This window comes from Zingiber officinale, chromosome 11B, assembly GCF_018446385.1.
Source record: "Zingiber officinale cultivar Zhangliang chromosome 11B, Zo_v1.1, whole genome shotgun sequence".
NCBI classification, from domain to species: domain Eukaryota; kingdom Viridiplantae; phylum Streptophyta; class Magnoliopsida; order Zingiberales; family Zingiberaceae; genus Zingiber; species Zingiber officinale.
In genome coordinates this window covers 20,256,767-20,284,293 of record NC_056007.1, presented here as the reverse complement: position 1 = coordinate 20,284,293, position 27,527 = coordinate 20,256,767, and the positions used below count along the sequence as shown (strand labels likewise).

The window sequence follows — 27,527 nt, the reverse complement described above, 5'->3', positions numbered from 1 at the left end:
CGTCCCTAGGTTCAGCTAACCTAGTAACCCTACTAAATTCAGGACTTGCAAACCCGGGTCTAGTTAAGGATGTGCGCACAGCAAAGTACAGTTGCCGGGCCCAAACAGCAGCATGATTATGTATTTTCACTTACTATGTAAATAGTTTTCAGAACCTCACAAAATAGCTATGTGAAAGTAGTATAATTCTAGCAATAGTTTAGCATCAGCTTAGTTCAGTCCATGCTCTGTTTAGTTTTCTTATGGAGGCATGTGATAGTCTTATGATCAGTTTTGATTTCCATATCTTATGAACCTGTATGCCATGTTTTAGTATTCATGTGTAATGATTTCAGTATGTCATGTTTCTCAAGTTCAGCATATGATTTTAATAGCATTCTTTTAAAAGCATATTGCATCGAATGCATGTTTTAGTGAGGTAGATGGTTTCTTACTAAGCTCTCAAGCTTACAGATACTATTTTCCTTATACTGCAGATAAAGGTAAAGGGAAGATGGACTAGCGGAGGCTGGAGGGCAATGCTACGAAGATGTGTGTGGGCAGGAACTTGGAATAAAGATCTTAGGAAATTTCAGCAAGCTTGTTTTAAGCATTAGAACCTTTTAGCATTTTATTATTTTGCACCTTAGTATGTTAATTGCTATGAATTAGTTAGTCATGCACCCTATCATGCTTAAAATACTATTTGTGTGATGTTAGAATGTTTTGCATTTAGTTTAGAATTGATATGAGTAATTTGGGCACGAACAAGTGCTGAAATCAGAGCTTAGCTGCAAAATCAGAAACTCCAATCGATCGGTGGATCGATTGGGGGTTCCCAATCGATCAGCTGATCGATTGGGCAATTTGTTCCGTGAACAGTAGGCTTCTGGATCGATCAGCCGATCGATCCAGCAATTTCTTTCGCGAACAGAGAGCTCTGGGATCGATCACCGGATCGATTGACCTGTCTGGATCGATCAGCCGATCGATCCAGAATATTGCCCGAGCACAGTAGCATGCTGGATCGATCACTGGATCGATCCCACCCAAGCCCCTCATTCAGTAGCCTGCTGAATCGATCACCGGATCGATTCGACCCTTCCAATCGATCTGTGGATCGATTGGGAGGCCTGAAATTAGCCGGGAACCTTTAGTCCAGCTCCTTGACCATGAGGGATGTAAAATATATTATGAATGGCTTAGATTACACCCTCTAGCACATATAGAATAAAGAAATGATAATAGTTTAGCAAAATTTTAAATAGTACAGTTCCGCAACTAGGTTTAATGATGGTCAGGGGATAGTTTAGCACTGCATAATGTGACGGTCCGGCCTTACAGCTTAGTTAGTAGAAGGCGGGTCGTTACACATTTTAATTAATATCTCGGTCCAAGAGTAATATCACTCAACCTTATCGTCATGTCGGACTAAGTCCACCTACAGGGTTTAACATGACAATCCTTATGAGCTCCTCTTGGGAGATTATCAACCTAGATTACTAGGACACAGTTTCCTTCTATAATCAACAACACACACTATAAGTAATATCATTTCCCAACTTATCGAGCCTTTTGATTTATCGAGCTAAATCTCACCCTTTGACAAGTCAAAGAAATAAATACTAAATATATATGCTTGTTATTATATTAGGATTAAGAGCACACACTTCCATAATAACTAAGGTCTTGTTCTTTTATTAAGTCAGTATAAAAAGAACTTACCTTAAATGGTCTTACTCAATACACTTAGAGTGTACTAGTGTAATTTATTAGTCAAGATAAACTAACACCTCATTACACAACGACTATTCCAACGGTTTGTTCCTTTCCATCTTAGTCGTGAGCAACTGTTTATAATTTATAAAGAACTGATAACATGATCTTCTGTAAATGACACCACTCACCATGTTATCTACAATATAAATTAATTAAACAACTACACTTAGCAAATAAATGTAGACATATGACTAATGTGATTCTTTTATTTCAAAATAGATGTTTACAAAAAGCTAGACTTTTAGTATACATTCTAACACTTTTCACACATAATCTACATATAATGAATAGTTTTCTATTTCCAATGTAATGCTTTACCACCACCCTAATAGCTACTTAAACCAATCTTAGATCAATGGTCTAGGGTTCAAATCCTAGCCTGGGTCATTTATATATATATTTTTATTTCTTTTCTCTTCTTCTTTTTTTTTTTTTTTTGCTCTTTTGGAAGAGAGGAAATTTACGGGTGTTACAAGTCAATTGTTGATGCTTTTATCACATTTTCAATGATGGTTTTTCCAAAAAAAAAATCATGGTGGTTTTAGGAACAGCTACTGTTCTTTGGGATTTGAGATTGTGAAGATTTTGAAATCTTATGTTTTCTTATACCAAAACTTGTTGAATATTCATGTTTAAATGTGTTACATCAAAATCTAACGTGAAACACAAGCATTTTGACCAAAATCATCAAAAAAAAAAAAACTCATATCGTAATGTTGAAAAATCAGCAACAACCCAACATGTGGCTCTAATATCACTTGAAGAATTTTCCATCCTCTTTAAAATCATGCTATCGCATATGAATCGACAAAAGATTCAAGTGATCCAACATTGGATCTTGTCAAAGATCTAAAACAAATATATGAAATCGAAAGTGAAAGAATTAAAATAGAAAATTGTAAATCCACATCTTAATCCAAAGACATCCTCATCTTTAATATTGTTGAAAGAACCTGAAGATCAAAACACGAATTAGCTGCAAGGCTTGATCTTCCATAGGTGTGAGGGCGATGGCTCCGTAATCTTGATCCAATGGAGAAAGCAAGATAGGCATCAGAATACCTCTCCTACAAGGACCACACTCATATATACATATATGGTCCAAACCCGTTAGCAGGCCATCAATGCTAGCAGTAATGAGCTAATTAACGAGTTTTACACCTATGAATCCATACCAATAATACAAACCCATAATTAAAATCCCAAATTAGATAACTTTAATGAGTTTGTTTATAATAGCAAAATCGTGTGTTAGTAATTAACATGTTAGCCCACTTAATGGAGACTAAATCCAATGCATACTAGGTGTTCAAAGATTGAAACACATACGTTTGAATCTTTATGAACATCCTATTATATTTGGCACACTACCTTCAAATTACATTGATTCTTAACTTTGCATTTGAGGTATACCTTGCACGATATAGTCAAAAATCACACCTTAGTGAGATGATAGTTCCCTCGGAATGTCCTCTTCATTGGACATTAAAAGAAGGTGCGATGAAGTGATTCACCACCCTTCTCTTCCCCTTATTGTGTGATGCCACCATCCTCACCTCTTGGAACACTACCATCTCTCGACCATAGTCATCTTCGACCATCCCTCCTTTGGTAGCTCCCTCACTCTTTCTCTCTCTCTCTCAATCTCTTCCAATTTCTCTTTTTATCATCCTCTCTTGATAGCAATTCCCTTGTTGGTATTGGGAAACAATCACCTATTTTAGACAAAATCATTTGTTATTTAGGTATGATTATCTCAAGTGCTTCGTATAATTATTTGTTATTTAGGTTTGATTGCCTTAAGTGGTTCGTATCATTGTATTTGGTTTAGGAAGAGAGATTAATAGTTGTTTTTAATAGGGGAAGTTGGTTTCTTTAATTTGGGTTGTATTGGGTTATGAGATCAAGATTGGATTCATCAATCTTGACTTTTATTAATTCTTAGATTTCTATGTTATTATCTTATTTTGCTTATTTAAGTTTACTAAGTTGTTCTTATATTTATTTTGTAGATTTAGATCTTTGCTTGATGCATATTTGAGGTAGATAAATCTATCCTTAACTCACTTACATATCCTTATTCATGAATTGAATGTGTAAAATGTTATTTATATTGCTACAACTATTTTAATAATAAAAAAATAAAAAGGCCATAGTTTACCAAATTGGGTTCCAAAAGAACTTGTGGATTAATTAAATGCTATTCTTTATTGATATATGAGTATGATATATGAGTATGAGTGATTATGTAGAGATTAACATGAGGAATTATTTTTAAAAGATAAAAATTGATACTCTAATTAATCCTTAGTTGTTACATATCTTTAAATTACTTTAGCTTTCATGCAACTTCTTAATTTGGCAATTTTCTAAACCGCGTGAAGAAATTTTCAAAATATCCTTCCTTTTTCTCTCTAGATCTATCAATTAATTTCGTCTGAAACTTGCTAATGGACTTAATAAACTTTAATCACTTCAAACTAAAATCAATATACTCCTAAAAGTTTCATTAATGTATTTATATTATCATCTCTGAGTTTGGTAATGTAAATTGAAATTAGTTAATTAAATTGAGAGTTCATTTTCAATTATTTACTCTACCCATTTAAAAACTCAACAATCTCAATTTACACTATTAAATTTAGATATGAAGGCATATATACATTAAGAGGTTTTCAAAAGTATATTGATTTTGATTTAAAGTAATTCAGAGTTCTCTAAGTCCATCAATTAATTTCATCCGAAATTAGCTGTTTAAAAGTTTAATATTTTCAAATCAATGGAGTCTTAGGAACCCGTTGATAGTGTTAGTTAGTGAGTGTCATTATTCTAAATCTTATAGTAACTTTATTATAAATTATATGTAGTCTTTTGCAAGTTAAAAAATTACTACTCTCAATTTATGTTATCGAAATCAGAATACATTAAAGAAATTTCAAGAAGTACATTGGTTTGAAATTGACTAATGGAGCTAGAAAAAAAAAGAGAAAGGGTATTTCAGGAATACACTATACAATTCGGGTATTTTGAAACTTGGTATGTAAATGGATAATAATGAAATTTGCTCACACCTCTTTAATGTTATAAACTTTTATCTCAAGAGTATATATCTAGTAAAGCATAGTTAAAATTAAGTTTGTCCCTTAAACTAACCAATGCGATCAGTGTTCGAGGTGGACCAACTGTTGCATGAAAAATTTTAGTGAAACAATGTTATCATAAATGATGAAAAAAACAATTAAATCTAACCTTTTACTAAGGAGGATGCCCACGGTTAATATTTATCTGTACAATAGTATTATATCGTTGTATATCCTCTACTCTAAATTTATTAGTGGGTTTATTGGTGATGATTAAAAAATATTAGTTAAAAGTAGATTAAAATATGATAATAAATGTTTAAGAATTAAATGGATTTATTTATAAAGAACAAATCACGATAATTAACTAGAATAAGAGTAACAGTTGATTCTATGTTAAAATAAAAATCAATTATGGTATATTTGTAAAGATTTTTCTTTTAAATAAGACGTACAATCATCAGATATTGAGCTTCTGGACCATCTACCTTAAACGCTTCCTGATTTACCCTAACAACAGATGAAAAATTTTAATGGGGATCAAACTAGTCGTCTTAGATTTGATGTTATCTGATTTAACATTTATATTAAAATAAAACCCCAACTTAGAATTCTAGTGTTTGTGATACTCTTGGTTTCCTTGAACTTCAATTTTACAAGTGTTATTTGATGTATAGAGTTACTTGAAAATGTATAATTCTCAAGATGTTTTCAGGTACATCTCAAAGTAAATTTTATGAGTTCTTTCCATTCACTAGTTTAAAAATTTTAGCTATGATTTTATTGTTAAACATTATTTTGTTATGTTAGGTAATGCTTCAAGATGAATTACAAGCAATCGTCATTGTCCGCGACTATTCCTACAAAATAAATAAATAAATAAATAAATAAATATAATCTATCATCCTAACACCCCTCCCCCTCCCTTACAGATACGACTGTCTCATATTATTGAAAGAGAGTAAATTAAATATCAAACAAACCCCCATGTGAAAAGAACTAGTCAGGGCTTGGAAGGCCTACCCAACTCTATTCCAAATGCATCATTGGTGTTTGGTCTAATCTTGATACAAGAGTTGTTGGACACACCTCGGCACCTATCGAGCCAAAAGATTCCCACTCCGTAATCAATCTACTAAGAGTTCGAGAGGAAGTTGACATTAAAAACACAGTACGAGTGACAATCTTTTCGAAGCAATGGAACAAGCAAAGATTTAGTAGAGTGCTTGTTCGACGGGTGTTATTGCTACAAGCAGATCAAATCTTAACCTCATGAGCAGACGATAGATGCTGTATTACAATCTTGCTACAGTATGCAATCAAGATAGGGAACAAAAAAGTGACAATAAATACACTCATTTTCTCTTAATCTACTTTCAGATTCCTTCTCACTTTTGCATATGCGATACTAGTAGATACTTCACCAGATTCTGAGAGTCCAGCTGATGGCATCCTACCCAAAAGCTTGAGGGTCTGTCAAAAAAAACATCCAAGAATGTTCCTGTGGTTATCATATATCCATTAACCGATTGGTGATCATACAAGCTTGTGAAAGAACTCCAAACCTGTTGACTCAAAAAGTTTTGCCACCAAAAACTGCTGCTAGGTTTCATGATGAGCAATGCAACCAATGGTGCAAAAGTAGTAGGAGATATATCAAAGCTAATAAAACGCCACTTAAGCTTCTTTGCAAACAAAAGCCACATCCTTCCACTCAGCTTCTTATTAACTCAAATGGATAAATGAACATCTCCAGCTTCTTGCCTCATCCTTCCACTCAGTGTGTAGGTTCTCCCATAAGCTTCTTGCCTCGAATCAATGGGCACAACCTCTTTAACCCACAAATATGGCAGTGATTGCAATGCTTGACGATGTTCAAGAAATTCCATTTTACCATCGAATGTCGAAGTTAAATTCATCATAATGCCAGCAATACTCTGTCAGCAAAGGAAACTTAGTCAAAAGATATTTAGCACTATTTAACAATATATGTTTACTCCCAACTCTTCAGTGACTGCAACAATGCAACAGCCCCTGCCATTTAAAAATATGCCGATCCTAGATTTTAATAACGGTTATTATAGACGGAACTATAGTTTGTATTACGAAAAGCACAGTTCACCTCTGGTACAAAACTTACAAAGAGTGAAGATAGCAGGAAAAACATTTATAACCAATATTCATTACTTCTTGACCAAAGAGGTTCATATACAGAATGGATTGTCAAACGAGAACTATTTTTTCAAGAAAAGAAAGTTATTATATTAGATGGATTGTCAAAAGATACGGCATTCATTCAGAGTTAGCAAAATTCAGCTGGATAGTCACATTTTGGAGCATTGCTCCACATGTTAGATGTCTTAGGATACTAACCCTGATCTCAGCAAACTTCCCTATCCTAATTGACCATAATACTATGTTATCGTAATCTAGTCTTATGATTAGTTGGCTACTATAAGTTTTACATACCACATTTGCATATAATAGGAAGTGAAGCCCAAAGTTCAATATAAAGCATTACACTATTCTACAATTTTGCATACCTAAATCCCTTTATTTCTTTTCTCATGGCTGTAGCCTTCTCTGATCTCATTCCAGGAGACTGTTGTAATTTGTGTACCAGACATGACCTCTCTTCGCCAATAATGTGGCAGCTAATAGCATATTGTGTTGTCATCAACGGATTCCTCAAAAGCCAAAACAGGCTAATAGAAACCCGATTGCTGTCAAAAGTCGACTCCTCAAACCATTCCACTTCTGTCCCACAAGTGTAGTGTAGCCTGGCCTAAAAGCATGTGCCATCCTATCTGTATCAACCCAATGATTTACAGGATCATTGTTAAGCAACACGTGGCAGCAAATGCATGTGTCGATGTATGAAGTGCCCATAGGCTGCACATTTTAATCCAATTGAACACTTTCTACATCTTCACAACTAAAAGCTATATTCTTCTTCCACCTTCTAATACAATCGATGAAAAAATTTTAGTTACCTAACACATTGCCTTCCTTGGGCATATTTAACTAGCCCATGTATGACTTCTGAGTAAATATAATTTCTTCATTTTCTTATTCACAGATGTAATGGAGTGCGGTGCATTTTAAACTGGAAGCCTTAAATGAAAATTATCTTTTCTAAATATCCCAATGGTTTGAGTTCAAAGTATTCGAATTGTGTTCTATGAAATTCGTCCATCCATTAAATTTTTGCTATTAACTTCAGTTGGTTGCATTGGAATAAATAGTTGTGGGGACTTGATGATCCGGTCTAGTCCTTGTAAACTAGATGTAGAGTATCATCGTCCAGGTAAGGCTCGAACCCCATGGCTAGTTAGGTAATCAACAACTCCTTGGACTTCATAAGCAAATCCGACATTAAGAGTATAAGAGAGTCGGCCAACTAGTCCTCTGGTGATTAAGAGATTTGCCTCGTCATTCTGTCATCGTTCGTATCCTCGTGTGAGGATAGAAATTTGGATATTTCTGTAAAAATCTCCAATAGTTAGCATTATATGATGAATAACATAGACAAGTTGACTTCCTTGTGTCATATCAACTTCCATTGTGGCAAGGATAGCTTGGTCACCAAGCCATCGATTATCCCGGAAGATGACTAGGGCCATGGTGCCTTCTTCTTGTCGATGGAGAGCTTGTATGCGTAATTGTAAAACACCTAGATGGATGTACTGCATGTGGCTTCTTTGGAGGTGGTTGAAGCTTTCTTCCTAAATGAAGCTTCTATCAAGCTGGCCTCCGTCAGTAATGAGTACAGCTTCCTCCGATCTATGAACATACACTCGGTGGTGTACATCATCGCGTCGAGAATGATATAGGACTTCAGCAGGGACTATAGTAGCTCATTCCTGCATGAATAAACGTAATTGTACCTGGATCTAGTTGTTGCTCTAAAGTGTATTGTGAGCTTGGTTGACCAATGAGTTGTCTCCGTAATCTCCCAGTTGCCCGTTGGATATTATACATTCTTCGTTGATTCCGCCTATATTCTCTTATTTGATCTTCAAATAAGGGTGTTGTTTGCACCGGTGTTGATACAATCTCCATTCTAGTGGCCATTAATTTTTTAATTTAGCCTGTTCTTCTTTAAGCACCTTTTAAGGATCCTTAAAGACCCTTAGCTTTCCTTTACCTTCCTTAGGCTTGTCTGTTGTGCCTAAAGATAAGTTCTTCAATTTTTCTACCAAGTCGTCGGGTATAGAGGTGGTCTGGACTCCTTTCTTTGTTTGTTCTATAATAAGCTTAAGGTCATATTGTATATCTTTTAGGGCTTCTGCTATCTGAACCAAGAGTTGTATTTGTGTATTATTTTGCTTAAATATTTTAAATCTTTTTTACAAGGATGGCATATGGCCAGCATATGCAATGCTTGCATCTGTAAATAATTTGCAAGAGATTGCACATGATTCGTACGAGTTCCTATTGGACCCATATAATAAGAGGTGCGACTATTTGAGATAATATTTCTTTCAAATTGAATACTAAATAACATAAGTATTGCCTAAAAGTGTACAACCTAGATTTACACTGGTACTAACTATTACAAAGAGATGGACAAGCAATAACATTAAATAAATGAAACATAAATGAACAGGATGCACATTGCCAATTAGATTGAATAGATGCGGGACTTTGCATATCAATGGAAAAATATCAGTAAATAAATTGCAGAAAATCAGTATGAATGCTATGCTATCTATATTAGTGAAACTGTTAACAAATTTATATTCGGAAAAATGATTACTACAGGAAGTGTAAGAGAACTGACAAGTGTTGTTGGTGCATGGCATGCATTGTTGATGATGGACCTCAGAAATTTTTCTTCTGCCTTACTGAAAACCTGATCCGAGTCAATCAAAAATGAAAAGTCTACACAGGACAAGTCAGGAGCAGCACCATGATTTCTAACGATGATCCTCTGATGCTTTTTAAGCATCTCGTATAGAAGGTACTTAGTAGTACGCTGAGAATATTTCTTTTCAGGCCCTCTTACTATCTTACCACTACTAAAAATCATTTGACTTGATTCATGTAGCCGAAGCAATGTCTCAGCTCGACCATAGTCAGCCCAGCAATAACATAAGGATGATCCATCCTCTGTACAGATAGACAAATATTCAGTAGAATATTGTAAACTAATTCACTACAATTTACTGTATATCCAGCATGTAAAGGATATACTAACCCCTGTAATGCATGTTCGTCCTTGAAATCTAAGGAAAAAAAATATGATGAAGGCTCACACAATTGTTACAGCAATGCAATAGTTTGCAACATTACCTAGCAACTGATCAATTCTAGTAAGTGATACCATGCAAAACATCCAGAGAAAGTGGCATTACCTAGATTAATCTAAGGCTAGAAGATTGTACCCATTTCCAACATCCAAGTTACATAAGAAGGATTTTTCAGAAATTAACAAGAGATGTAAACCTAGCATACATGAATGATAGTAAAGAAAAGAATAAGTTGCTATTTCTATTATCAAAAATACATGATGATTGGAAAAGGCTCAATGCATCTCACCTACTAGAAAGCCAAGTAGAGGGATACTTGCTGTTGTTATTTTGGGATAGCCTACAGGTTGCGACATTACAGGTCCATGTGTCTGGTTCTCCAGTACCAAAGTAATGATACACACAACCTGCCTTCGAACAAGGAGAAAAGAACACGTGTGCACAAAAACGGCACCAACGTCCAAAAGAGTCAAGACTCAGGAGCATTATGTTAGTCTCTAAAAGCATGAATGACATACAGAGGGAAGTAGCAAGAAACAAAACCAATGAAAATTTCTAGTCAAAAGGTGTCAAACCCTATAAGCTATAAAATTGACACCAAATTGTACAAGCACTATAACTGTTGTTTAATTACCCTGCAGTTAAGGTGGATGAGATCACAGTCAGTGCACTGCAGCACATTTGAGATCAAACACGACGATGATTTGGTATTTATTAATACTTCATATGGAATATTCCGTCTGGACTCTTGAATCAAACCTTCAACATTAACCAGAGGGCAAATTTCCTTCACAGTGTTAACCACAATAAATGACATTGGGGTCAACATCAATTCTTTTGTCTGACTTGAATTTCTGCAGATAGGTAGAATTACAGAATTATGTTTTTGTTCTTATTATACTTGTAGGAAAGGGTCACAAATATAAGTGAAGATACTATGCTGATAAATCATACACTCTTAATTGAGAAAAATAAGATCTTAGGTAAAAAACCAGAAAATTTGATGATAATCTGGTATTTAAAAAGTCACACAGTTCAGAAAGCCACCACTTTAGGGTAGAAAGGTCACTACTAGACGATCCATAATGATGATGGATAAGCACCATGGAAAGCAACAATAAAAATTCCAATATGAATACCATAGCTTATGAATGGCCTTCCAGCATAATAATTGAACAATAAATTCTATGAGTAAACTTACTGAGTCAGCAGGACCTTGTGGAAGGTTGCATTCACTGCATGACCTAATCCAATAGGATAAGCATATCTGCTTATGCTACCACGAATCCGCACCTGAGATTAAAATAACTATCACTACCAGCCACATCAATGATGAGAATGTGACGAGAAATTACCGTATGACAATCATCATTTACAAGCATACAGACTTCACATGTACTCCAGTGTTCACAAACTGTGAAACTAGAGCATGCACATTTAGGTTTGAAGTCATAGATGGAAATACTCTCAATATTTCCACTTAACGATAGCAGATTTCCTTGAGGCAATTCATTGGCTGGAATAAGAATTCCAGACGTAAGAGCAGCCTGAGCCATCATTTGTTGGATGCATATGACACAGTTGTTATTTTATCCAAAGAAGGAAAAATACTGTGAAAACTCTTCAGCAAGGACTCCAATTCTTCCAATTGATTGATTGCCTCACTATACATATGCAGATGAACATCAGAAAGTCCATGAGTTTCATCATTCAAATGTAGGAATGTTTGCCCAGGCTGACAAAAATTTTCAGTTAAACATTTATCATTTCTCACTGAAGAAACACAAGAACAAACATGTTGAGATTGCCCATTCTGATGCTTTGCTTCGTCAAATAGTATAGAAAGCCTCCAGATAATTGATTCAGAGATTACAAGGGGCTTTACTTGTGTTATATGCTTACAGGCTTTTGATTTGCAGTCAAGACCCTTTCCTGAGCACTTCAGAAGATAATATGATCCTACACGAAGCATCTGGAATGCAAATTGAAAAGTCAGTTCACTTATCAAATTCATCTCTTCATGAAAGTAGCAAATATTGTTGTGCTAGTTTTGTCAAGAAAAATCATCAGCATAATTATACCTGATACTTGTCTAAGTTGTTAGAACTGAACTCTAACAAGATTTTTGAATCACTGTGATTATGAAGCATGCCATTGTCTTTGAACCCACGAGCACAATGTAAATAAAATGGAAACTGAAATGACTGAGAATTGCTTCTACTCAACACGAGCAAACATGGAATCTGGGAGGACCTATAATTCTCTCTCAAGAAATTATCTGAACCAAAAAGGTTGACAGTTATTTGATGGTTGAACATGTTCCAGATGTTTGGACTTACTATCAAATGCATCTTTTAGCTTACCAATACAATCAGACTTCTTATCTAGATTTGTGAGGAAAATTTCTGCAAATTGATCAAGTTCACTTGTCGCATAAGGAATCAAATTATAAGGCGACATAAAAGCCTCAGCAAACAAACCAGAGCTGTTTGACAAACTGACATCCTCATGAAGCTGCATCGTCAGATCAAGTACGAAATAAGTAAAAAAAAGATATTTTACTTACTTGCCATTAAAAAATGTATTTGAATGTCCTAATGATTCAGAGATATACACTGTGATATGCAGGAAATTTGTGTGTGACATATAATAGGTGGAACATTTCACCACTATTACACTTCAAGGAGTCACTGTTGTCCATGTAAGTAGAAAATTGAAAGAAATGCATGCAAGTTGACTTCTTGAGATAGAAATGAACATAAACCACAAGCTATGATGAGGCTCTGGGAGAAAAATGCTGAAATATGGTTCTGCACGAGAGTGGTTCGTCCAAATACTGCTGCTGCATATAAATTTTCTTTGACGAACCTTCAATTACAAGTTTATAATCTTTGACCTGGTAAATAGAAGAAATCATCATATCCGCATCAGACAAGCTACCTTGTAAAGATCAAAGTGCTAATTGAAAAATAAAGATTTAATCAAGTAGCTATGAGAACAGACAATGCTGCCAAAAGGGGATAATCAAACATTTGCTTAATTATGAAATGGGGAATAAATAAATATATTGTTGTGAGAAGCAAGGGTAAATAAGTCTTTTTATCTTTTGTTAATAAGTTGATGCTTAGGGTTGTGTGGCTATATAAGCGTATGTAATTCTCTTGAAATATGATGAATATTAAAACACTCTTTATTTCAACATGGTATCAGAGCAAAGTTCCGATCCCTAACCCTAACCCTAGCCGTCGGCACATCTTCTTCCTCTTTGCCCTAGCGCCGACCAAGCTTTCCTCTTCCTTTCTTCATCGCGATCTCCTGGCGCCGACCAAGCTTTCTTCCCTTCTCTCTGCCACGTGCAGATCTCCTTCCCGAAGGTGCCCACAAGGTTGCCACCGCCCCAACTTCACCGGCAAAGTTGCAGTGATCTGCTGGTCACCGGAGAGCAGCAGCTTCTTCAAACTGCTGTGAATTCCTGCACTTCGCCTTCTCTCGAATTTTTTTTCTTCAGCCCAGTCTACTGCCGCCGCCCCTTCCAGAAAAATTTTAATGGCGGACAATGCTAGAGAAACCTCGGGGATTTCTGCGAACCCTATGTCTTCTTCAAGACAGGTACAACCGGTTTTCACAATGGCAGGCACTGGAGGGTCTGGTCTTCAGATAGTATCAGAAAAATTGTCTGAGACAAATTATGCATCTTGGGCAGTTGCTGTTGAACTTTATGTCGAAGGCCATGATAAACTTGATATTCTTCATGGCACTAAAGTAAAATCAGATGAAAATGATCCTACTTTTCGCACTTGGCGGCGTGACAATATTCAATTAATGACTTGGATGCTTAACTCTGTTAATTCTGGCATCAAACAAGTCATTCTTCATAACAAAACAGCATACGACATGTGGAAGACACTAGAGCAGATGTATGGACGTCGACATGATATGCTGCGTACTTATCAGATCAGCAGTCAAATTTTTAAACTTGAGCAAAGTTCTATGTCAGCCACCAACTATTACCAACTATTTTGCTACTCTGAAGGGACTATGGGATGAGTTTGACTACTACCGGATGGAAAATTGGAGTTCCACTGATGATCATCAGAAATATTTAAAGCTTCTGGAAAAAGACAGAATTATTAAATTTTTAGATGGACTTACTGCAGAGTTTGAGAGTTTAAAAGGGCAAATTCTTGGCAAAGGTTCCATAAAACTTACAGATCATTTTTTCCTATCCTCTGCACTTCACGTTCCTTCCGTCTCTATTAATTTACTTTCTATTAGTAGCATTACTAAACAACTACACTGCTCCGTAACCTTTTTCCTTGATCATTGTGTCTTCCAGGATCTCGAGACCAAGCAGACGATTGGGACTGGCCGTGAAATAGGGGGTCTTTATTATTACCAGCTTGAAACAACATCTGCTCTGAAATTTGCAGCCAAGTGTTTGGGAACTAAGCATCAAGAAATTCTTTTATGGCATTCTCGGTTGGGACATTTGTCTTTTCAGTCTTTGAAAATTTTATTCCCTAGTCTGTTCCTTTCTGTTTCTCTTCAGTCATTTCAATGTGAAATCTGTCAGTTATCCAAACATTGTAGAACACAGTTTTCTGAGTCTTTAAAGAAGAGTTTGTCTCCATTTGATCTTGTTCATTCGGATGTGTGGGGGCCCTCTCCTGTGACTTCATTGGATGGCTATCGATATTTTCTATCTTTTATTGATGATTACACCCACTGTACATGGCTTTATTTGATGAAAACCAGGGAAGAAGTTCCTCGTCTCATTCAAAAATTTTGTAAAATGGTTGAAACCCAATTTAACTCAAAGGTGAAGATTCTTCGTTCTGACAATGCCCGTGAGTACTTTGCACAGTCTCTAAATACTTTTCTTGAAGACTCAGGAATTCTTCATGAGTCATCTTGTCCCTACACACCACAACAAAATGGAGTGGCCGAGAGAAAGAATCGTCATATTCTTGAAACAGCCCGTGCACTTTTATTTCAACGTCACTTACCCAAATATTTCTGGGCTGATGCTGTTCTTGCCGCTGCTTATCTCATCAATCGATTGTCATCTAAAGGTCTCGGGAACCGGTGTCCTCTCACTATTCTTCATCCTAGCGTAGAGTTGTTCTCCCTTACACCTCGAGTTTTTGGTTCACTTTGTTTTATACATGTTCTTGGTCCCAAATCTTCTAAACTTGATCCTCGTTCTATATGAGGAGTTTTTATAGGGTATTCCACTTGCCAGAAAGGCTACAAGTGCTTTGATCCTATTACTAGGACGAGATATATCTTGAAGGATGTTACTTTCTTTGAGTCTGAGTCTTATTATTCTCCTCAGTCTCATCCTCAAGGGGAGAATATTACCTCTTCCTTTGTGCCTCAAGTGGTCGTTCCTCAAGTGGTTTCTTCTCCTATTCCACTAGATGTCATAGAAAATAGAAAAGATGCCCCATCACTGGGAAAAGATGCTCCATCACTGGAGTCTTCACCAGATATTATTACTTATAAACGACGAAGACACAAGCAAGACCCTACTATTGATCGGCTGGTTGAATCGGATGCTCTGGCTCCTGATCCTGTGAAGCAGTTATCCTCATCAGTTGAGCCAACCGCACCTCTAAATATGAACGAGCTGAACCTTCCGATTGCTGTTAGAAAAGGTGTTAGGTCATGTACTCAACATCCTATCTCCAACCATGTTTCATACTCTCGTTTGTCTCCTTCATATCATGCATTTGTTTCACAATTATCAAACCATGCTATACCTTCTTCCTATTATGAAGCTGTAAGGGATTCAAGGTGGCAGGAAGCAATGAACGAAGAAATGGAGGCTCTTAACAGAAATGGTACTTGGGAATTAGTTGATCCCCCAAAGGGGAAGAACTTGGTTGGTTCTAAATGGGTCTATGCTATCAAGTATAACTCAGAGGGTGAAGTGATTAGATATAAAGCTAGACTTGTTGCCAAGGGATTCACCCAAACATATGGGGTAGATTACTTGGAAACTTTCACACCAGTTGCAAAGCTGAACTCGGTTAGGGTAATTCTTTCTCTTGCTGCTCAATATGATTGGCCTCTATTTCAGTTAGATGTTAAAAATGCCTTCTTGAATGGTGACCTTTATGAAAAAGTATACATGTTGCCACCGCCTGGAATTGAAACAAAAGGAAAGGTTTGCAAGCTAAGAAAAGCTTTGTATGGGCTTAAACAATCTCCCAGAGCATGGTTTGATAGGTTTTGCAAAGTCATGATATTGTTTGGTTTTAAACAAGGGAATGCTGATCATACACTCTTTATAAAAAGGAAAAAGGACAGCACTACCATTCTTTTGGTTTATGTTGATGATATGATAGTTACAGGGGATGATGAGGTAGAAATCCAGGCTCTTAAGTCCAAGTTAACATCAAAATTTGAAATTAAAGACCTTGGATCATTGAAGTACTTCCTAGGTATTGAAGTCGCTCAATCAAAGAAAGGAATCTATGTATGTCAGAGAAAATATGTGTTGGACTTACTTAAGGAGACAGGGAAGTTGGGTTCTCGGCCAGCGTCTACTCATATAAAAGTAAATCATGATCTTACTAGTTCTAGTGGGGAAGATCTTACAAGTCTGGAAAAATGAACGTATCAAAGGCTGGTTGGAAAATTACTCTATTTATCTATGACTAGGCCTGACATCACCTATGTTGTTAGTGTAGTAAGCCAATACATGCATGCTCCTAAAACTATCCACATGAAGGCTGTTGACAGGATTCTAAGGTACTTGAAATCATGTCCTGGAAAAGGCTTGCTGTTTAAAGGAGGTGGTGATATGAAGGTGGAATGCTATTCTGATGCAGACTGGGCTGGTTCTCGAGATGATAGAAGGTTCACTTCTGGCTATTGCACTTTTTTGGGTGGAAACTTGGTAACTTGGAGGAGTAAGAAACAAAATGTTTGTGCACGGTCCAGTGCTGAAGCTGAATATCGAGCCATGGCACATGGTCTTGCAGAGATGTTGTGGCTGAGTTTTCTGTTGACAGACATAGGATTAAAGGTTGAATTACCTCTCAGGTTGTATTGCGACAACAAGGCAGCAATCAATATTGCAAATAATCCAATACAACATGACCGGACTAAACACATTGAGATTGACCGTCACTTTATTCGGGAGAGACTTGATTCTGGAGAGCTATGTCTGCCTTATGTTAAGTCTGAGGATCAACTTGCTGATATGTTTACAAAAGTTATACCCCAAGTTGTGTTTGACTCCTCTTAGCAAGTTAAACATGTTTGATATATATGTTCAACGGGGAGTGTTGTGAGAAGCAAGGGTAAATAAGTCTTTTTATCTTTTGTTAATAAGTTGATGCTTAGGGTTGTGTGGCTATATAAGCATATGTAATTGTCCTGAAATATGATGAATATTAAAACACTCTTTATTTCAACATATATTATGGGGTTAAACAATATAGTTGAAAACTGATTTCTTTTCTTGCTGCATATGATTTTATCTTGCCATACTTGAGTATGATACATGCAGGTAATACACTTGGAAGGAATTTTTTTCAAAAGTTATTATTCACTCCATACATTGCTACTTATCTGTTAGTCGCACTGTTCTCAATTTTTTTTTTATTGTTGAATACCTATGAAGCTCTATGTAAAAATTGTATGGGTAATAACTTTGCTAATTGGAGTAACTAAAAGAAACAAGAATACATTATGGTACATGGTCAGAGATAATAAGCAAATATGAAATTGGTGAAATTAATGTGTATATACTTACATCAAAGTAAGAGAGCAATTGATATACATACACACAGTATTGAGTCTCATTTCCACACTCAAATGGACCTAAGGTCCTTTCACATGCATTATATAGGCTTTAACCCATTTCTCACTAGGTAGATTATAAGTTGTTCACCCTTTGTAGTGCATTTCTTTATTAGGTGAATTGTGAATTGTTCATCCTCTATATATATATATATTCGATGCATTCCACACTAGATGAATTGTGAGTCATTCACCATCTATATATGATGCATCTTTTATTTACTAGATAATAAGTTTTCCACTCTCTAAGAGAAAAATATGAAAATAATGAAACTATCTAAAGGAAATTAGAGAAAAATAAGATAATAGATTGATGATTACTTAATGCTAAAAGAATATAAAATTTATCTAAGATGCTCAATATTTGTATTATCTTCAATGCGATATTATATCATGCACATCCTCTCTTACCCTACTTTGCACTTGTGTATTCATGCTCCACTTTTCCTTTGACCTCTGAGTTCATAAATTTGAGGCAATGTTTTAGGGTGGCACTTACAGTTTCAAATTTGATCATACTCAAATGATTCTGACAACCTATATTGAAGACGGGTTTATTAGTGTCCTTTTATTTTCTTGATGCACGGATTATTTCCTTTGTGTATTTGTAGTTTTTGCATATTTCTCGTTTGTCAACATGAGTCCCGTTATATTCGGTCAGCATGAATCCAAGTATGTTTGTAGGCATGAGTCATTCTTGTATAAGCATATTTTAACTTATTTAATGATTCCAACATTTATTATTATTACAGCTTTGTATATTCGATTGGTGGCTGCATATTGTTGCAAGCCAGTAGTCTATCCCTTATATAAGGACAGAGTCCTTCGAATCATGACCAACTCTACCTCTACTTTAATACCATACCATGTTAAAGTTGATGACTAAGCATTATTAAAAAAACTCAAACTGAAGGATAATACCTCCATAATTCATAATTTAGTTTTTCCATTCTATTTGAGTTATGAGAGCTTGTAATATGGAAGATGTTTCTCCACTTAGTTTATTTTCCTCTCTAACACCTTATTCAGTGTTAATTATCTGTCTTTAAACACCACAGGTTCTCCCTAAACTCCTCCATAGTTTTGTGTCCCTACCACTTATGTTACTTAGGATATTAAAAGTCATAACGCCCAGCAAATATCACAAGACTCCCTAAACTGCCTCTCTGTCAGCATGCTTGTGCAAATATTGAATTTCCAACTCTCGTTCCTGCTATTACATTTTCCCTTCTTTGGATCATCAAATCACTGATCGATAGCAAGGCTGCAGATTTTCTTCTCACTCATTAAAATGTGTTCAAGAAAATCAAAATGAATATTAAAGATTATAATACAATCTCATAACATGGAAGAGGACATGGTACAGTTTGCTTAGCCATAGCATACGTGCGAATAGGTGTCACAAACATCAAATGTTGTTAATCTTTGTCTATGAAGGAAATACAAAAGAATAATAATGTGCTACACCTCATAAACGGCCTGGAAGTTCACATCCAATGGTAAATCTGGCACCACAGCATCAATGCTTCCAGTTGCATCAGTTAATTGCAACCTTCCTGAATATGGAGAAACCTGAAGATGCATGTGAAGTTCAGAATATGCACGAGAAAATGCTTGGTTATTTCAACTTTATGAATTCACAAAATAGCATAATAAAGAAATGGGAGATCTTGTATTTCAGTAAAGATGATCAAATCAATGTTGTTTGGGTCATATGGGAAAAAAAGGAAAATAAAAGATCATCATCGTAAAGTCACGTTTGTCTCCACTATTTAGAATCGACCACACAAATCTTACCCCTTTATTGACTAGACATCATATCATTGAAATGTTCTTTTCACATTCTATGTTTGCAAATCTGTTAAGTGATATACAAGGAATAGGTTATCCGTCAAAGAAGACCAAAGCTTGTGAATTGAGATTTCGAATAAGAAACTAAATATGTTACCAAGATCTTCAGAATCTATTTGTGTGCACTTAAATTTCCAACTCCATCTCTAAAGCAAGCTACTCCAAGATCTAAATTCCAACATAAAAATCCAAAGTGTAGCCAGCAAATGGTTACCAAAAAGTTGCCTGTCAATATTTGCTTTTATTTGACTTAGAAAGGTTTACCTCAGTCCATCCATTAATCATACGAATCATGCTGAGAAAAATAGAGAAAAGCAAATAGATAAACAGAAATAGTAACCAACCTTCAACATGCCTACCAAAACAAAGCTCATATCATCACTTGAAAAAATTCTTCTAATCATGTCATTGCCCAAAGGTTCTCTGTGGTATAACTGTTCAAAATATGGGCTTTCTCCAAATTGGTTATTATCATTGTGTTTTTGTGCTAGCAATGAAATCCAAGACACTTCACACCAGCTTCTGAGATTAGATATTGGTATCACCTGGAGAGAGAGAGAGAGAGAATCAGATTATTAGCAAATAACTAATCTGACTTCTTATAGCAACTCTTACCAATTTAAGGAATGATAAGCTTTCCATTTGGTAACTGCACCGACCATGTTTGCAGAAATTAGTAAACAATCCTGACTGCAAGCAAGATAAAAATTTGCAGCCACTCAGACAATAGCAAGAAGTACTAAAAAGAAGAAGTAGCTTGAGAAAGATTAGTTGTCCAAATTAGATGAAACCTAATTTATGAAGAACCTAATGGAGAAAAGAAGAGTTATGGATGAGAAATAAATTTCAGTTTTATAACATCATACAGAAAATGACTATATTGGGTATGATCATCTAAGTAAGTCAACAAGCTATAAACCATAGCCATGAATCACCCGACCTAATTCCAAGTGATGATTTTCATGAAGATTCAAATATAGCCTATGTCAATTTGAAATTATTAATCATAAATCCACAGAATAACAAAACTAGATTTTATGATCTTTGACCAAGAAAAACAGATGGAATAAGTAATTTAATCAACAGTTTACTCAGAACAATTGGATCCAAGTCAATGCCCCTATATGAAATCCTGGTTGTAGAACAATGAAGTCATGCCTCAACCATTTGAATCAACTAGATGAATTCTATCCCCCAATATGGGACTCTATGTAAAGTCATATGTTAGTCTTATCAGTGATGCCTATTTAAATCATTTTGCCTTTAGTCTCACTTTACCCAGATAAAACTCAGGCAATTAAATTGGAAATAAAAACTAGCAAAATTAACCTTTGTTTCAAAGGCACTAGGAGGCAACAATGTTGTAGCATAAGTTTGTGCAAATCCTTCCTTCTGATGTTACCTTGCACACTTAGATTGTCAGCTAAAGAATGATATGTAAATAAACTCAATCACAAACTAAAATTTAGAACATGAGATGTTATTGCAGAAAGGAATTACTTTCTTTGATCCCAAAATATCCTTGTAAGAAAATATTCCACCAAATTTTTTTTTAAAACACGAGACCAGAAGTAGCATCCTGACAACCAACAATAAATCAGTATAACAAGCAGAAGGTAGAATAAAATGCAATTAGAAAATGATAAGCAAAACCTCTGTTTCTTCAGAATTCCTACCAAAGTTTAGCTGAATATGTTAAAGATTCAAGAAACCTCTCCAAAATACTTGAACCCTCAGATTTAGAATGAGACCTAAATAAGTAAAGACAAAGAATGTTATCTAAGAAGACAATAAAAGAAAAAGCTAGGAAAGGAAAAACCATAATGTCTTGCCTTATATCAGTCATGGAAAAGGATTTGACACTGATGCATGTCTTCACACATGTCCCAAGAAGGATTATCTTGACCCAGGAATACTTAACATGAATAAAATGGAAATTTCTAACAGAAACCTATAGAAGGAAGAAATAATCAACAACAGAAGGAGGTAGATGATGTAGAAGAATTAGCAAAAAATCCATACACAGCTTTACCAATCTTTGAAGTGAACAATAAAGGGCTATGTTATTTTAACTAATTAGGAACTACATTATAAATAAAATGGAGATGAGGAAGCTACAGGAGACGATCAAAAGAAATGAAAGGAATTTTTAAATAATAATAATAATAATAAACAATAAACAATCTCTTGAAAATGTGTTAATTATTTGATAAAAGTGCCATATCATGACAAACTTCTTAAATTTGAGAATTGTCTTGATACATAAATAACTGAAGAAGCTTATGACGCACAATGGCACCTATCCTCAAAGAATGTTGTGGAGGATCAGGAATCAGTAGCAAGACTTTATCGTCCAATTCAATCACCATTCCTTGCATGTAAATTCCAGTAACAACACCATTGTACATGCCTTCATCACTTTTTTTCAAACTTTCTTCATAAATACAATTTGCTGAATGGTTAGTCAAAGATACCATAGTTGATGGTGTTGAGACAAACATCTCATATGACACTTCATTTCCAACAAAGATCAAATTCCTCTTCAACCTTGAAATAGTTATTGACTTCCCAATCAACCTATAGAGTGCTGGCCGCCATAAAAAATTGGGTTGCATGAAATAGACAAATACTGAATTACTGAAGGAATGGCAGTCCTTGTTTTTCAGATGATGGTCATCACGTTCTGCTACAAAACTAGATTCATTGCAAACATCACAGACACAAGTAAGTATCTCCACAAGGAATCCTGTCAAGTCCCCTCTACTCATGAGGTTTCTCCCAGAATTTCTCAAGTTATCCTCTTTTTGCTTCGTGCAAGGTACACGGAAGATGGAGCTAACAGCCTTGAGAATGCCAAAGGCACCACCACGGCACTTCATGTTGGCTTCTCGTGAGGAACAAGCAGAAGTCATAGACAGTAACGAATCAGAAACAAATGCCGCCTCAAAATCTGTGAAGCTCCATCGGATCACCTCAAGAACTCCCCTATCACCATGCTTGAGTGGTAAGAAATTCCACGCCAAGATTTTGACTTTGCAGCCAATGATCCTGAGGTCGAAATCCAGGAAGTAGCAGCAGACTCTCGAAGAGCCATCTGAGAACGAGAAGCAATGATTCAAACAGCCGAGGGAAATCTTAGCATCCCAAGGGAACAGCTCGACGGTGCCAACTATGATCACGGGACGGCTCAAGGGAGAGAAGGTGCCAGGGTTGGAATTTTCACAATGGTCAGCGAAAAGAGGAATTTTGACAGGAACCTCATCTGAAATGTCACATTTAGGTTTTTTGGGCGGAGGAGAGGCCGATGGCGCTGGGCACAGGGAGGCAGCGCCTGTAAGAGGGCGGCCGAGCTTGACGAGGTCGGAGATGGAGATGATCGGGATCCTTTCCATGGATATGCACCGGAGAAGGGGAAGAGTGAAAGGCGAGGGTTTTTCGAGGGTTTCCAGAAGCGGGAAAAGCCCCCGCGATGGTGTCCTCGGTACGAAACCACTGTCAAATTTGACGCGCCGCGTGGCCCGATATTTTGCGATTCAAGGCAATTTCTCAGAAAAGCCCATCATTTGACTCTTATACAAAATTAAATTTGGAATATTCCAAATTTCAATTAAATATAAAAATAAAATTATTGCATATTCAATTTATTATTAGTAAAATATTATTATTATTTTTAATTTGTGTTATCTCTGATATTCAGTTTCAACGGAATGCAGATCAATTGCACATTAGGCGTTTACAAGTTTATAGACCTATATGCACTCAAATTTGATGTACAATTTTGGGATGATCCTGCCATTGGCTTGGCTTAGATATAATAACTCGATCCATACTTCTGAATATCCATCGAGTAAGGAAGAGAGTAGTGATACCAATCTCTTTAGAGGAGATAATAGCTTGACACCTCTCCAAAATATCCGCGAAGTCGAGAAGAGAAGAGTAATACAGATCTCACTAGAAGAGACAATAATTTGATCTCTCTACTCTCGAATGTCCGTGGAGTCGGGAAGAGAGAATAATAAGAAGCCAGATTGCTGATCGAATATCTGGGGAGTAAGGATCTTGTTGGGGCGAAGACCTATGGGCTTTTGGCGCAACGGTCAAATGAGAATGACACCTAAGAAGTTTTGATTTCTTGCTTGCTGCATTGTGGGGTGATGTGTTTGTCAAAATCCTCTCGGTCACGGTGACGGTAGAGAGTTTCCCGGCATCATTAATTTTTACATTTTAGATCAGGTGAAATTCTCACATATGGCATCAAATTGTTGGTACTTCAAGGTAGTTTTGATATGATTAACCAAGTCATATTAGGTCCTATTGGTGTTTGATCCTTGTGTCTAAGTGTGCAGGAGTTTAGAAATACAAGAAGTCGAGTGGAAGACGCATTTAGTGAGAAAGATGGCACGGGAAGGAAGTCGACGGGTTCGGTGCATCTGATGGACGAGGTGCTATAAAAGAGTACACCAGTGGGCTAGAAGAACATGCGCGACGTTCAAGAGATGAGAAGTCGGGGAGGAAGCCTGCACAAAGAGAAGGCCGGAAAATGAGTTTAGATGAGTCATATTCTGGTTGACCGAAATCACCTAGGCGAGCGGAGCAGCAGAAGAGCAAAAGATGACTGAAAGTGCTACTAGAGGCGCCTTCAAAAGGAGTTAAAGGCGCCTCCAGTGCCTCACTGTGGAAGGCGCCTTCGATGAACAGTATGAAGGCGTCTTCCAGCCTTATGGAAGGCGCCTTCGACCAGAAAAATATACCATTGCTAAAGGATAAAACTTTATCTTTTGGCGCCTCGCTGGAGGCGCCTTTCAGGCTGTTGGAAGCGACTTACACCCACGGATAGGATTATTCAGGAGTTATAAAAAGACCCCTGGAGCTAGAAAATACACAACAACTTTAGTATCAACTTTAGTATTGATTTCCTAACAATAGTCTGAGTAATCAACAAGTGTAAGAGGCTTCTCCGCCTTCACCAAAGGAGATCTTTTAAAGTTTTTCATTTATCTTGGATTAACAACCATCTAGGTTGTAACCAAATAAACTATGCGCCTCTTCTTTCAATTTTTTTTTTTGTTTAATTCATTCTTAATTATACTGTTGCTACTAATCTGAGTTGAAAGAATGAGAAAGGTTGTTTCACAAGCAATTCACTCCCTTAAGCATGCAGCCAAGGGATCTAACACAAATTTGATCATGTTTGAAATCAATAAGAGTTGGACCATCGGTAAGCTATTGCCAATGTTGACCAAGTCGCCAAGACCAAAAGAAAAGCTAGAAAGAGGGAACCAATGGTAGTAGAAAGTCTCTAGTCAACGACGCATGCAAGGCTGCTTGGCCTGTGAGGGAGGGCCTCTTTTATAACATGAAGAAGTGGTATGTCACATTTGTGGCTGTCAATAGAGATGATGCGCTTCTGACAGGATGTCATGTCCTGATAAGGTGGGTGTCCCATCGCCATATCAGGAAGTCATATCACCCATATCTAGTACAAAGATCTCACGAAATCACGCTATGTCCATCATGTTGTTCCATGTGTCACGTCAGTTTGTCGGAGTGAAGGTGAGCCACCGCGTCCAATCGACGAGACTGATCGAAGATAAGCTGGGTATTCGATCGGCGAACTGAGGCCTTGGAGTCAAGTGAACTGACTGGAAGTGATCATAGAAATAGATCAGCGTGGTTGGACATAGCGTTGGATCTAGGTTGGCAGAGCCGAACAGAGATATGTTGGATTTGTAGGGCGACAACATGATAGTAGAGACTCGGCTACTAGAAGGCTCTAGGAGATGAAGCATGGCCAAAGGACTCCGAAAGGTGGAGCACGACCATATCAGCGACAGCGGGGTCTACAGCGGCAGTGGCAAGGCCTATTGCGAGATATGCGTTGGAGGGAAGTCGTGTCGAGGAAATGTCCAATAAGGCTGTGATGGCGGCGTGCAGAAGGGTGGAAGAAAACGACGAAGAGGAAGGAGCATGGGAGGTGAATAGCGAGGGAGGCCCTTAAGCCGTAGGCGATGACGACAACGTCGGAGGCAGCAGTACAAGGATGGGTGACCCCCTGGGAAGTCCTCGTGTTGCACCTATTTTTCGATTTTTTTAAAAAAAAAATTGGTAAAAGAAAAGTGCTCGTGTATGTGTATTATCGGTCGATATGTTTTTTCGCGGGAGGTATCGGACTGTTTGTTCATTCATTTTTTTGTTCTCTCCCCGGAAGGCGGTGGCGGCGACTGCTCGGAGGAGTCGCGGCCGGGTGCTTACTTGATTTGGATATTGATTTTTGATTTCGATTGGTTTTTATTATTTTTGTTCTTGTTTTCGATTTTTGTGGTCGGGTTGATTTCGCCGGGGGAAAAGCGGCGGGGGGCTAGGTTCGCGCGACGGTCGTTCGCGGTATAAATAGGGAGTGCGCGGAAGAGAGGATGGGTGCGATCATACCAGCACTAATGCACCTATTTTTCGATTTTTTTTAAAGATTGTTTGGCAAAAGAAAAGTGCTCGTGTATGTGTATTATCGGTCGATCTGTTTTTTCGTGGGAGGTATCGGACTGTTTGTTCATTCGTTTTTTTGTTCTCTCCCCGGAAGGCGGTGGCGGCGACTGCTCGGAGGAGTCGCGGCCGGGTGCTTACTTGATTTGGATATTGATTTTTTGGATTTCGATTGGTTTTTATTACTTTTGTTCTTGTTTTCGATTTTTGTGGTCGGGTTGATTTCGCCGGGGGAAAAGCGGCGGGGGGCTAAGTTCGCGCGAAAGTCATTCGCGGTATAAATAGGGAGTGCGCGAAAGAGAGTGTAAAATACCGGAAATAGGCGAATTTTAATAAGGGATTTTTCCGAAATTTTTGGAAATTTTTCGGGAATTTTTCGGAGCTCGTACGTACGAGTTGACGGGGATAAAAACGGGGCCCGGAAAAACCTGTTTAGGCTACCCCATTTAAATAAGGAAAAGTTGAATTTCTTAATTCCTTTTCTTTATTTATTTTTATTTTTTTTCTTCGTTTTTGTTGTCGTCGTTCATTCCTTCTCCCAGACACCGAGCCACGCCTCTTTTTGCCCTAACCGCCCGCGCCCCTTCCTCTCTTTTTATTCTTCTTTATTTCCTCTCCTCTCCTCTACCGTGCCGATCTACACTTCTTTCCTCTTCCTATTTTTCTTCTTTCCTTACCGGTTCTGTGCCCTAGCCACCTCGCGTCGCCGCCATAGCCAACGCTGCCGGAGAAGTGCCGTCGGTCGCCTCCTTTGTGCCGGCAACCGAGTCTAGTGCCGATTTTTCTCTCTTCCCTTCGCTGTGGAGTTCTGGTGCCACCACCGCCGACGACCGAGCCTATTGCCGACGCTATTCCTTCTGTTCTTTGTGCTGTTAGGGCCGAGCCTCACTGAAGGACCTCACTGTGCCGCCTCTCTTCTGTTCCTGATCAATCTTCTTGGTGGAATTAGGTCACGGTTGAGGTAAAAATTAGATCTTGGTTTTTGGATTTATGTTGTTGATCAGGATAGCGTGGCTGGTTTTCGGTAGTAATTAAGTAATTGTTGGCAGCAACAACTCTAAGTGGGGCAGCAACTCTTTGGTCTCCAGCAGCAATTATTCATTTCGACAGGACTGTCCCTAGTTGTGGATCAACATCGGTTGCGAGTAGAGGTAAGGTGTATTAATTTGTTTTGGTATTAGGTTTGTATTTGGAAGAGTTCAAGTTGATTTAGGTTTAGATCTAAATCAAATTGTATAGTGGAACGAATTAGGATTTATGAAGCTAACCCTATTTGGTCGAGGTTTATGGATTA

At 37.2% G+C, this 27,527-nt stretch overlaps 1 pseudogene; it reads right to left on the bottom strand.

Annotated features, from left to right (window-relative positions):
* Positions 1-6,098: 6,098 nt before the first annotated feature.
* Positions 6,099-23,287, bottom strand: LOC122034431 (annotated as a pseudogene).
* Between the last annotated feature and the right edge of the window lie 4,240 nt (positions 23,288-27,527).